Here is a 13,858-nt window from a genome sequence, read left to right as displayed (position 1 = left end):
TGGTCAAAGTCCAGTGGCTTCCAAAATTCAGGTTCAGTGCTATTAGATATGACCTTGAGTTGCTTTGCATTGGCGAAGACAGACATTGTGAGGGCGCCTCTGACACTGTCCCCGCTCACCTGTAGCCTTTTCCAGGAGGCCTCTGGCTGGTGCTTCAGATCAGCAGGCCTGGAGGCTTATGTCTTTGTAATTCAACAACTACAGCAGCTGGTTCCTTCCCCTTAAGATTTAATACTTGTCATTTATCTGTGTCAAAACTGCAAAGGAGCAAGTTTCCAAAGACAGATTTATTATGTGTGCTGAGTGTCTCAGGTGCAGCAGTGCATAGAGATGGGCTGAATTCCATATTTTCCTTGGGTTTTTGTTCTATTAAAATAGCTGCTTTTACTTTTCATTCAGACAAGTGAGAAATATACAGTCCTGAGCTGTGAGTCACCACGGGGCACACATAGAAAGCAGCATCACCGTGGAACTGGGTTCTAACTGCTGGTTTCAGGGTCAGCTGCCAGGCTTGCACAAGCGTTGGCTTATGCGAGGAGCAACTTGTCACCAGAACTGGCTACACAACTTGTGAGATTCATTGCGAAATGAAAATGTGGGTCCCCAAGGATAAAATGCAGAAAAAAGTGTTGTTACAGATAAAGATTTTTCCTTTTTGTCTGCTGTCTCTCTCAATTGTCATAGTGTTTTTCACTTGCTATTCCTTCTAAGAAAAATTAGTTTTCAATTATTAGTATCAATTTTACTGTTCATCTGCATATTGTATAATGCAAATAGAAGAGCATATAGTTTCTAGGAACCACTGAAATTATACAATTCCTATTTTGTTGCTCTTCCCTAGAGGGTGCCTTGAGCAGGCTAGAGAGACAAATCCAAGCCAGGCTCCGGAAGGCTGAAAAAAGAAGAGAGGGTTTCCCCAGGCATGGAGCTGGCTGAGGGGTGCTCTAGGCATGGGGACACCGGTGGCATGGGGACACCTGTAGGCATGGGTCCTCATTAGTGTCCTGGGGCCTCTTCCCACTCTGCAAGCTCTTTCTGGCCTGAGATCTGCCAGCAACCCCTCCTGGCCCTTTTCCTGACTGAGGCTTCCTGCAACCCCTGAGGATCTGAAGAAATCAAGCCAGGAATCTTCCCTTAACCATGAGCTCACCACCCCAAAGCACAACGGATGAGTCCCCCACCAATTTTTAAAAGTCCGTGCTGAAATGATATGGTGCCTGGCTTAAGGGTAGGTGAGGGGCTCAATCCTCTGGGGGTGTGAGATTGGGAGAGAAAAACTCTACGGCACTCCCATTCCGGGAATTTTTAAAAAGATTTTATTTATTTTTAGAGAGAGGGGAAAGGAGGGAGAAAGAGAGAGAAACAAACATTGATTGGTTGCCTCTCACAAGCCCCAGTTGGGGTCTGGACTGCAACCCAGGCATGTGTCCTGACAGGGAGTAAAACTGGCAACCTTTCACTTTGCAGAAGGACACCCGACCCACTGAGCTACATGGGTTAGGACTCCCCTCCACCCCCCGAGAATGACTTTTGAGAGGTGGCAGGAGACGGGACCATGAGTGAGCTGATGCACTAAGCTTCTGTGAATGCTCTATTGTCCCATCAGACCTAATTCAGCAAACAGAAATTCAAAAATAGCATTATCAAGAATTGTAAGATGGTAACCACAGAACATTAAAGCCCAAGCACAGGGCCCTTCTAAGGAAGAAGCCCTGTATGATCACACTGGCCATGAGGCTGGCCCTGGTTGTGACCCTCGATCCACAGTATGGCAGGGACTGACAGTCCGCTGCCTGGAAGTCCATGGGGCTCTGGTCCCTTCACGACCATCAAGCCATCAAGCCAGTGGGCTGTCAGGCCACATGGTAGAGAGGAACAAAGGTGGGACTCAGAGGCAGAAACTCTGGTTTCTAGTCCTGCTTCTGACCCCACTATCTGTGTGGCCTTCATAAAGTCATTCCACTTTTCTTTGTATGGGTTTTCTACCCATAGGATGAGGATGACCATGTCTTCCTTTCTCCTTTGCCTCTCCAGGATACCACACACAGAATTCTGAATGCAACTGATGCAAGTGTCTTCAATCCTTAGGAAGCAAATGTCACAGAGTCACAGGGATAAAGAGAAACTAGAAACCAGCTGGTCAGTTTCTTGCTTCAGGCTTTAATTCCTCCTTCCAGGCTACCACTAAGAGGTTAATTTGCTTCTGCTTGAACATCTCTTGTGACAGAGATATCATTACCTTCCAAAGCATCTCATTCAATGGTTGAATAGCTCCTATTGCTGTAATGTATCTAGAATAGTTTGGGCACCTATTAGGTTCTCAATAAATATTTCTTATGATAAAAAACTCTGTATGCTGAGCCCAAATCTCCCTTTCTGTAGTTTTCATCTGAGGTTTCAGTTTTCCTTTCTGGTGCAGAAAAAGAAAACCTATTCCATCTTCCATGATATTCAGGAGACTGCTCCTCCTTGGGCCCCCTTCCCCCAGGTCTTGCTTCAATTTAAATGTGAATCTTCAGGTAAGATGGTTCTGAGCCTACTCACAATCAGACTACGGTGCCTGGCATTGGCCACAATGTACCTGATATGCTCTAACTGACCTCTGTGTTCTTCCAAATAGAACCTAATGGGCTCCATTGAGTGTGGTCACCATTCTCCCACTGTGTGAAGAGCTGTCCCAAAAGAGCCTGTGGAAGAGGAACTAGCTTCTCCTTGTTACCTCAGAGCTTGAGTTACCCTCCTCTCTTCCCTTGCAGGGTACTCCTGACCAGGCAGCAAGAACGTCTCACCTCAGTATTGGTTTTGGAGGCTCAGGCCTGCTCACTCTTGCTGCCCCATGAGCAGAGTCCCACTGTAGAACCAAATGGCTTGAACTGAACAAGTGGGTGCCCAGAGGTATCATGGGAGTAGTATCGGCACTTCTTAACCGATGAGCAGTGAAGTTCTAAAGGCGGAGCTCTAAAGCCAGGCACCTCTAGGTTACTCAGCGTTTCTGGCCTCCGTTTTCTGAATTCCTTAATTCTTCCCTAGAGGTGAGGCTATCTGTTCCTCTGCTGGAAGAGTAACTTCAGGTCTCCGTGTTCCCTTTCACCGGCCTATTTTCTTGCCTGGAATGTTCTTTCTGTCTTCTCTGCTTCAGCCTTCAAGATTTAGCTCACAAGTTGCTAAAGTAAAAATTAAAAACAAAAACAAAAAACATTCTTAGTTTGTAGGCCACACAAAAAGCAGGCTGAAGTCAAGGTTTGGTCCTGGGGCTGTGGTTTGCTGACCTCTGATTTAGAAACTACCCAACAAGAATATTCCTTTGATGAATCAGATGGCATTTCCCAAAGAGATAAAACACATTTATTCTGGCCTGCCATCTGTTTTGTTAATATCTCAAAGTCTTGCAACTCCTCTTCAGTGATTAAAATATCAGAATATCACCCCCTTTTTATAAAAAATTGAACGGGGATGTCTTCACTTATTTGTAGATACCATAGTTTAGATTCATGAGCCACAACTGACCTTACTAGATAACTTACCTACTATCTAATTAATGTTATAAAGAAGGACTACAGATCAAAATCTTCTAAAAACAAAGTCATCATTTTGGGTAGACAGCCTCCAACATTAAATTGACTTATGGTCAATAACCCTAAGGAGCAAGTTAACTAATTCAGTCACATAGTCATATATTTTGCAAACAATTTAGCGTAGAGAAGGCACCAAGAAACTATATTTCTCAAGGTTAAATGTTCCTTGGGTGTTTATAGAGATGCTTTATGAACAAGATGGGTATTTGGTTCACCTGATTTAAATTTTTTCCTAGCAGAAATTACTGTTGTTTGTGTTTGGGAAGAGAACTTTTCGAGTTTGATTGCCCTTTTGTCTGCACTGGAGTGTATCCCAGATGCTTCCTGAGGAGGCTCTTGGTCCACCAATGACCCCTTCTGCCTGCTTATTTGTCTTCTATTCGTACACATGTCCTTGCCAGGCTCCTCAGTTTTCTGAAAGGGACACTGATCCTCACCCTCCTTGCTGACTATCTAGGCAGATTCGCCCCATGCTCAAGTCTACAACATGGAGAGCTGTATCATGTGCCAGGTGCTCATAAATCTTCTACTTGGGAGACCAGCTGGGTATTTGAGAGACTCATCTATGGTTAGAAAATTGTCAAGAAGATAGCCCATGAACTCTTCTCTCCCAGTGGTTATGAAATTTTGGGGGAACTCAAAGCTGCTGCTCATCATCTGATGAAAACTGTAGAGCCTCTCCTCTGGGGATAAAAAAGGTTGCTTTAATTTCAGGAATCCTTGTGTAAACAACAGTTCTAAATACTCTGAACTAGGAGTGTCCAAACCTGTAGCCCATGAGCTGCATGTGTCTCAGGATGGCTATGAATGTGGCCCAACACAAAATCATAAATTTACTTAAAATGTTATGAGATTTTTTTTTGTGATTACGTGTTGCAATGTATTTAATGTGTGGCCCAAAACAACACTTCTTCCAGCGTGGCCCAGAGATGCCAAAAGGTTGGACACCCCTGCACCCATTCCAAAGTGAAGCCAGGCAACAGAGATGTTTTGCCTTACCTCGTGGAAGTGTTTTCCTGGATGGTGCTCTGTGATTATCCAAAAAGCCACCTTCAGGGACACGTTAGTATTTCAGGATATTGTTGAGGACATTGTTTAGTGCATCCCATGTGCCCTGCACACGAGGACCCATGGAGGGAATTTCTCTCTGTGGTCTCAGCACTGTTCCTGTACTCCTCTCAAGGAACTGTTTTTGTTTGATTCATTATTCATTTTTATTTTTACATATTATGAATGTAACTTGGTGGCTCTCCACCCTGGCCACACTTCAGAATCACAAAATAGCTTTTGCAACATAAAGATGCCCATCCAGACCAAATTGTCAGGGTCTCTGAGGTGGAGCTTGGGAGTTTTTCAGAAGCTCTCCAGTGTTCCTAATGCAGAGTCAGGGTTGAGAGCCACTGATACCTAGTGACTCATGCACTTTGGCTTTTGCTGGCTGGTAGCAGCCAATGCACAAGGTCTTGTGGTGGCTGTTGGTATCTTCTCCTCTCTCCTGACATCATACTAGTCTTCAGGTTTCATTTTCCATTTTTTCTACACATTTTAAATGTGACTGTATCTTGTTGCAATGTGTTCTATTTTATCTGTAGACTGTAGATAACCTACTTGAGCTAGTTTAAGCTAAAATGTATAGGAGGGAGTTATTGTAATATTAGAGGGTTATCTCATGGACACAGGAGAGCAATGGGGACAAGAACTAGGACTGAAAGAAATAACAGAAATGAAGGCATCTCTCCTCCCAAGTCCCTCTCCTTCTCTTCCCCAAACACCTGATTTCTACTTTCTCCTATTCATCCATTTCATTGTCTGCCTCTGTAGACCAGTTTTCTTTTATTCTCTGTGCAAAAGGTAAGTTGACATGGTCTCATTCAACCATGTAGTGGGAAGTAACTGATGTCTCCAAGTGCCAAGTTCAAATTCTCAAGAGAAAGATTGCAGTTGGCCCATCCTGGGTCAGTCATCTGCACCAGGTCTCTTCACTCAGGACAATGGGGGAGGGGTAGTGAAGTGCAAACTTGGCTTTCAGACTCACCACTACAACTGAGAGGGAAGTTCTTAGAGGAGGGAGGTCATAGGCTAAGCAGTTACACTGAAAGATGGCTCCAACAGCAGTATTCGTGGAAGCCACTGTGAGCCTTTCTGAAATAAAGAGGGGTGTAAGCAGACAAGTGGATGGGGTATGCAACATAAATTACACCTGAATCCATCTGAGAATTTGTTGTAGCACCCTCATAACACAGAGAGACAATAAAAAGCTTCATGCAGATGGCAAATGGACATTTTGGAATCTCAAATGCTGTTCAAACACATAGGCTCCTGCAAAAGAACCACATGAAACCATTTCTGAATCTTGCTTAGATAATCCACCTGCATGTGCAATCCATGTCAGACACGATTCCAGACAACCTTAGTCATTGCCCTTTCAAGGATTTTGACCTCCCTTGCCAGAACTGCTTTAGAAAAATGTTCAAAGTAGAAGGCAATAATTCCATGTTAGCAGATGTCACTGTTCAGTGGGGTTCAGTTCACACGTCTGATGATGCTCAACACTGCTGCACAAGTTTTGACAAATGTCAGAGTCACTGCAGCAGAGTCGGGACTGGACAGGGCTTCATCTGTCAAGCTAGTGTCAAGCATAGTGAAATGAAGTAGGTGGCATTAGCGGTAGCCCTTGTTCGTCATGGGATGATTTATATTATGGAGCAATAATAAAAATAGCTATGATTTACTTGAATAATTACTATGTGTCAGGACCTGTGCTGAGAAATTACTGTCCTTAGTCTTTGTTATAACATTACAGTATCAGGTAAGATTTCATGAACTTTATATCGAAGCATAATGTGTTTCTGGTGCACATAGTATAAATGTGGAGGTCAGTGAATTTTCACAAATGAAACACGCACAAGTAATCAACACCAAGATCAAGAAACACCAGAACCAGTACCCTGAAGTTCCTTTTTGTGGTCCCTTCCTGTTACTGCACGTACCTGAAGGTGACCATTGTCCTAATGTCAACAATACAAATTAGTGTTTTCTATCACTGCTCTCTATATAAATGGAATGATAAATAGATACTCCTTGGGGTCTGGGTTTTTCTCACTCAATATTATGTTCTCTGAATTTCATACATCCTGGTACATACATGTCCATTTTGTGGAATATGTAGTATGATATTCCATTAGGTCTCAGTTTGTTTATTCAGTCTGCTGCTAATGTGAATTTGGGAAATATCCAGTTGTTGTTGTTTTTTTCACTGTTACAAATGGTGCTGCCATGATCATTAGAGCACATATTGTTTGGTGAATACATGAGTGCATTTCTAGTGTATAACTAGAAGGAAAATAGCCAGGCAATAAGGCATGTAGATGTTCAGCTCTTTATTAGATACTGAAAAACAGGTTACCAAAATAATTGCACCACTTTACGTTTGCACCAATGATGTACCAGAGTTCACTTTGCTCCACATTCTCACGAGCCTTGATTTGGAACTTTCTGACTTTGCTTTTTGGCCATTTTGGTGAATGTGTGGTGGTATACTGTGGCTTTAATTTGCATTTCCCTGGTGATTAATGGAGTTTATTTTGTTTTATTTTTTTAATTACAGTTGACATTCAATATTATATTAGTTTCAGGTGTACAACCTAGTAGTTTGACATTTATATAATTTTATGAAGTGATCCCCCCAGTAAATCTAGTACCCACCTGGCACCATACTCAGTTATCATAATATTATTGACTATATCCTCTATGTTGTATTTTATATCCCTATTCCTATTTTGTAATGGCCAATTTGTACTTCTTAATCTCTTCACCTTTTTTGCCCATCTGGCCACCATCAGTGTGTTCTCTATGTCTATGAGTCCATTTCTCTAATGGTTAATGAAGCTTAGTACCTTTTCATATGGTTGGTTTGGGGTTTAGGGTTAGAAAAAAAAATCAGAAGAATAATATTTTGTGACACATAGAAGTGATATGGTGTTCATATTTCGGTGTCCATAAGTAAAATCTTACTGGAACTCAGCCCCTTGTTTAGGTATGTCTGTGGCTGCATGCGTGCTGCGACGGCAGAGCCGAGTAGTTGCTACACAGGCTGTGTGGCCCACACGCCCTAAAATATTTACTATCTTTCTCTCGATAGAAAAGACTATAGATCCCTATTCTAGATGGACATAAACAACATCTACCTTTAGCCCATGTAACCTGTGTCCGCAGGTCAGACCAAAGAAATGTCAAATACCGCCAATGTCCTATGCTGGTCTCAGATTTTTCCTTATAAAGGATAGTACAACAGTCAGGAGTAGAAAAATGAATATGAAACGCTGGCTTGAGAAACTTAGGTTTAACTTTTGATTAGAAAATAAAAAGGCAATGACATACATTTAGATGAAATACATAAAAATAATAGGGCATAAAACGAGGGGTCTTAAAGAGGGCAGATAGGCCTTTTTGAGACATTATTCCAACAAATGTTTAGTGATAAATTACTATGCGCCTAAACCATCATGCCCAGAGTATTCATTAACAGAACCAAAGTCCAAAATCAGACCATTGAGGCCCTCCTTGAGCAGTTCTGGGCACAGGAATTTTTGTTCAGGTGTTCTATTTAGCTTGAGGATTTTGTTTTAATCAACTGTATAAAATGAGAGATTATTACCAGGCCTCCATCAGAAAGTGGCTTGGGATCCACAAAGTCTGAATAGTTGACCTTGCATTGTAAAATTGTAGAAATTAAATGGCTCTTTCCTCAATCACCAAATGCATGCCTCCTACAATCATTTCCTAGACTCTAGTCCCATTGTTAGTTGTTATGGCCTGAATCAATCACACCTGTGGAAAGCTTGGAATAAGATCAAGAGCCATGAATAAGGTTTCTTTCTTCCTCAAGGTTATTGTTTAACCAAAAACTAGGTGAGTAAGCACCTTATTTCTTAGGATACAACAAGAGTAAAGTATATTTAAGTAATCAACTTTCTGTTTGGTAGGAAGTCAGGGAGAAAGCATTGCCCGTGAGGCAATGGTAGCAGAGTTTAATAGCCCCCTAGATGGAAGCTGGTCCCAGAAGGGTCTTAATGACTTGGAGATGTAGGATTTAAAAACAGGAAGTCTCTCCCATGATGTTGGAGGGTATGAGACGGTAGGCAGCAACACAGTTACCTCCATCAATTGTGTCAGCTGCACAAAGAGAATTAGAATTCTGGGGAGGGTTAATGGGGGTCCTATGGAGTTTTAGGGGGATAGAGTGGAGCAGAGACCCTTGAATAAGAAGGGATAGCCTCTTCAAGGAATAGGGTGTAGGACAAATGCAAGGAGGAAGGGCACCAATCTCCTCCCCTTATTGGTGGGCTTTATTCCTGCAGCCACAGTTATGGCAACACATTCTGGCTGGCCACTGTAAAAAGAAATGAAAATTCTAACATACAGGGTCTGGCAGAAGTAACTTCTGCTTGAATTTGGTTGGTAGGGTATGTGAATGTCTCTCACGAGATGATCAGCAATTTGAACATTTCACCTAAAATGTCCTGTGGCATGCTTGAGTGTGATATTGTTATGTTACACAATTACATGTTTATGATTTTGTAATAAAAAAGGGGTATTATTTGTGCCAGACCTTGTGTATAAGATAAGGAAAAAATGAGTAAGATTATTTCAATCATGAAAGAGAATATGGTAGGTTAGGAGATTGAAGCAACAATAAAAAAGCAATTCACATTTTTAAAACAATATAAATCATAATAAAGGCAAAAGGCTAGCAACTTAAAAATAACAGTGGAATAAAATGGCTGAGATTTAAAAGAAAATGTAAGAGGCTATAAGCCAACAAAATAAAAGGTTAAAAACATAAAAGTAAATGAGATGAAAACTTAAAAGGGGAAAAGCGTAAAGAAGTAAAAATAAGTACAAGTAGATGGGATGTAAGGATCAAAAACTAAAATTAAAAATTAAAGCTGTAAAGGTAAAAGCACATAAAGACACAAAAATAATAAGATTAGAGAAATATCTGTAAATCATTTTCAAATGTTTATGATGAGAGCAAGAGCAGGAATCAGAGAGAAGAAACAAGGAAAGGCCCTGGGGCGGCTCCAGCTGGTGGGCCAAACCTTCTGGAGCAGGGAACTAACGGGGAAAGTGGCATCTTACATTTTTAGAATCACCTTCTGCATAGACATGGGCACTGTCAAAACCGGTGCAGTGCTGTGCTCTTGCCTATGACAGGAGGAGGAAGGGCTCCTTAACACAAACAGCTAGGGTGTCAGGGTCAGGCCTGGCCTGCCTTTTGGCAAATGTCCAGGAAGAGAAATTGTTTCAGGTAGGTATCAACATGTCCACAGTCCAGGTAAATATAATTGCTTAAAACTCAGACAGCAGAACTGAGAATTAAACTCAAGCTCAGTCTTCATTCTCTAGCTTTGTTTGTCATAAAGCCTCTGAAGTCTAGACTGCAATTGCCAGACTCAATTGCCCTGTTCAGTTAGTTCTGAATGAACTAACTGGGTAACAGGGTAACTACTAATTCCCACCTATTAAGAATGAAGTAATACATTTGCTTACTTTTACCTTACCATATTTCTCAATTCACACTTCTCTCATTTCTAAATTGTTTTGTACATACTATTTACCTCTACTAGGTCACTTTTACCTCCACATTTGTTTTTATTTTGGCTCTTCGGTTAAATATATTTAATACTCATTGACAATCTTTTTGGTTGGTTTCCCTCAATCATTTCATTGGATGAGAATTCTTAATCTATTGTAGTGGTCAGAAGTCAGAGTTCTCCAGAAAAAAACAGAAAAAACAGGATATATAAAGTCTGTAAAGAAAAAGTCCAGCCATTGTTAATATAATAAGAATGGTTTGCTCAACTTCGATATAACCTGGCAGCCAAAGAGAGTGGACTGGAATGCACATGTGTGAACAATGATGACTTCACTGTACTAGTCGGGGGGGGGGAGTGATAGATACCATTGAGTGAGCATGTGTACTTGCGTGGCTGTTGCATTCAAAATGTCTGAGTAGAGCAAGGAATCTGCATCAAATTTTGCATAAAGCTTGAACATTCCTCTGTGAAAGCTATTCAGATGATTCAGCCCTGGCTGGTGTGGCTTGGTGGATTGAGTGCCAGCCTGCATTCCAAAGGGTCACTGGTCCAATTCCCAATCTAGGGCACATGCCTGGGTTGCAGGCCAGGTCCCCAGTAGGGGGCGTGCAAGAAGCAACCACACATTGATGTTTCTCTCCCTCTCTTCCCCTCTCTAAAAATAAATAAAATATTTAAAAATGAAATAAAAAATAAGGATGATTCAGAAGGCCGCAGCTATGGGCAACTGGTGAATGGGCAGCTTCATCACGATAATGTGCCCGCTCATGCATCACATCTCAAGCAGAGTTTTTTTGGCAAAACATCAAATTACCTAGGTGACTCAGTCCTTGTACAGCTCAGATTTGGTGCCCTGTGACTTTTGGCTTTTCCCAAAACTAAAATCACCTTTGAAAGGGAAGAGATTTCAGACCATCGATATGATTCAGGAAAATTTTATGGGGTAGCTGATGGCAATTGGGAGAACTGTGTGAGGTCCCAATGTGCCTACTTTGAAGAGGACTGAGGTGTCATTGTCCCATGTACAATCTTTCTTGTATCTTGTATCTTCTTCAATAACGGTCTCTATTTTTTCCTAATACATAGCTGGATACTTTCTGGACATGCCTCTTGTGTATGTGTGTATGTGTATATAGAGACGGGGGGAGGGGGGGGGGGAGAGAGAGAGAGAGAGATTTATTACAAGGAATGGCTCACACAATTATGGAGACTGAGAAATCCCAAGATCTGCAGCTGACAAGCTGGAGACCCATGAGAGCCATGGTGTAAGTTCCAGTTCAAAAGCAGGCAGGCTTGAGATCTAAGAATAGCTAACGTTACAGTTCAAGTCTGAAGGTAGGAAAATACGAATGTTCCTGCTCAAATAGTCAAGCAGGAGAAATTCTCTTTACTTTGGGGAGAGTAAGCCTTTTGGTACTAGTTAGACCTTCAAATGATTGGACAAGGCCCACCCATATTGGGGAGGGAAATCTACTTCACTCAGCCTATCAGGTCTTCTTATTGAAAAATGCCTTCCCTGACCAGGTGGCTCAGTTTGTTGGAGTGTCTTCCCTCACATCAACTTTGCACATTCAATTCCCAGTCAGGGCACATACCTGGGTTCTGGGTTTGTGCCCCTCCTGCTGAGGTGTGTACAGGTGGCAACAGATTGATGTTTCTCTCTCACATCAGTGTTTCTCTTTCTCTTCCTGTCTCTCTAAAAAAATAAGGCCTGCTATTCTGTATATTCCAACTTTAATTGGGCTTTAAAACAAAAGGGACTATCAGATGGTAACATTCCCCCACAGCATTAATATTGTTGGCTGGGGTCAGCAGAGTTGGGAGTGGTAATCAGTGGTCTGGGTAATGATTACTGTGGTTTTGATCTCCACAGTCTTGTCTACTAAGCCACTGCACTCGAGGTTCTCTTCTGCTTTACAACCCTTTGTCAAAGGACTTAAAACATGCTCTCCAGGAACAGACGGCACATAACTATGCTAATAAAAAGAAAAAAAAAAACTTCTAATTTTATATACACTGGCATAGAAAATTATGTTGCTAAAGAAAAATAGTCATATGGACCAATATACATGGCATGTCTTATTTTGTAAATAAATGAAATGAGATACACACACACACACACACACACATCTCTATCTTTAGACAGAAAATGTCAGGATGGATGGACAATGGTTATTATGGCAAAGAGGGGAATTCATGTTAGGATAGACAAAAAGAGTTTCATTTTCTATTTTAATAATTTTAAAAGGTATAGTGAGTTGATACATTTTTTTATTGTTTTAAACGTATTTTTCAAATAAAAAATAAAAATAAAGTGCACGTCTTCCTGTGACAGCCAGCGTCCTGAGCAGGGCCATGAGCCTTTGGCTCCTAGGTTGACGTGAACTTCCTGCTCTCTCCCTTGAGGGGCTGAGGTAGCCTTTGTCTCTTCTTTTGGAGGAAGTCCAAGGGCGGGGCAGGTAGGGGTCAAAGCCTGTAACCCCATTTCTCCAGGACATCCTGGAGGCCTTCACCCATAACTCAGGGTTCCTAGGCTCACCTTGAAAGTTAGCCTCCCCTCTCCATCCCCACTTCTGGTTTTCACTTTTAAAAATGACCGAGGAGATATAGTAAACATGAACAGTTCCAAACAAAGAAGCTATGTAGACACCTATTTTTCTCTGTCTCTGGAAGCCTTTATTTGGGTTTTGAGCTGAGTTTGTGACTAGGAGCCCTGCCTTGGGGTTGCTCGTCCCAGCCCCCCCGTGATTCTCACCTGGGCCAGTGTCCATGTGTGTCACCAGGAGGGGACAGCGGTGCCTTGGCCACCCATCTTCGGCAGGAAGGTGAGGCTGCCCCCAGGCACTGGATGTGGCTCATGGGGATGGAGGACAACGACAGTGTTGGCCTAAACCAGAAACCTGAACATAATTGACGAATAGAAGGACATGTGATTAGGTGGGGGCTTACCTACAGATTCATAGACACTTTCCATCATTTCCAAAAAGTTTCTTCAAAATCTCAAACTTGCTATTTTATCAGGGAAAAAATATGAAATTTTTTTTTATTATTAATAGCGAAACTTTTGAGACATCTCCTTGTCAGGCGAGACTCTATTGCTCCTACAAATAGAGTTCATTATTTTGTCAAAGTGAATTAAAATAGAATGTCACTTACTGAATGTCACTTTTTTGGATTTGACATTGTATATAAAAGGTCCTTTTAAGGAGAGAAAATATGAAGACTTGGTAGGAAGCTTTCTCTTGAAGAAGAAATATAGATGTTTAAAAATCCCATTTGGGTTTTATAAAATTCCTTTCCAATGTGACAGTCTGGTAGAAATCAAGTAGATTTTAGTTTCTAAAATGCAATTTTGATTAAAAATTTATAAAGCTACTTCGAAGAAAGATACTACATAAATTGAGTATAAGTCTTAGGGGCCCTTAGAGCGAGAAGCTGGGAAATTTCCACATTGAAATGGTAAAAGGTATTCACTCCTACAAATACCCTTTTTAGTGTTTGGAGTGAATGTCTCTCCATATTCCAGTAGTTTATGCCTGTGGCAGCTGAGGATGACCAGAGACACTTGAAGATGACAGAACCATGAGGACTGGGCTCCACCCAGGTGGGCTGAGGTGTTCCCTGCAGGACCTCCAGTGCTCGGGGGTCTATGTCATCCTCACCTCATACCATTTTTGGAAAAAT

This window comes from Pteronotus mesoamericanus, unplaced genomic scaffold, assembly GCF_021234165.1.
Source record: "Pteronotus mesoamericanus isolate MK-2021 breed Mesoamerican mustached bat unplaced genomic scaffold, CSHL_Meso_final contig_90, whole genome shotgun sequence".
Classification (NCBI taxonomy): domain Eukaryota; kingdom Metazoa; phylum Chordata; class Mammalia; order Chiroptera; family Mormoopidae; genus Pteronotus; species Pteronotus mesoamericanus.
This window is presented reverse-complemented; position numbering follows the sequence as displayed.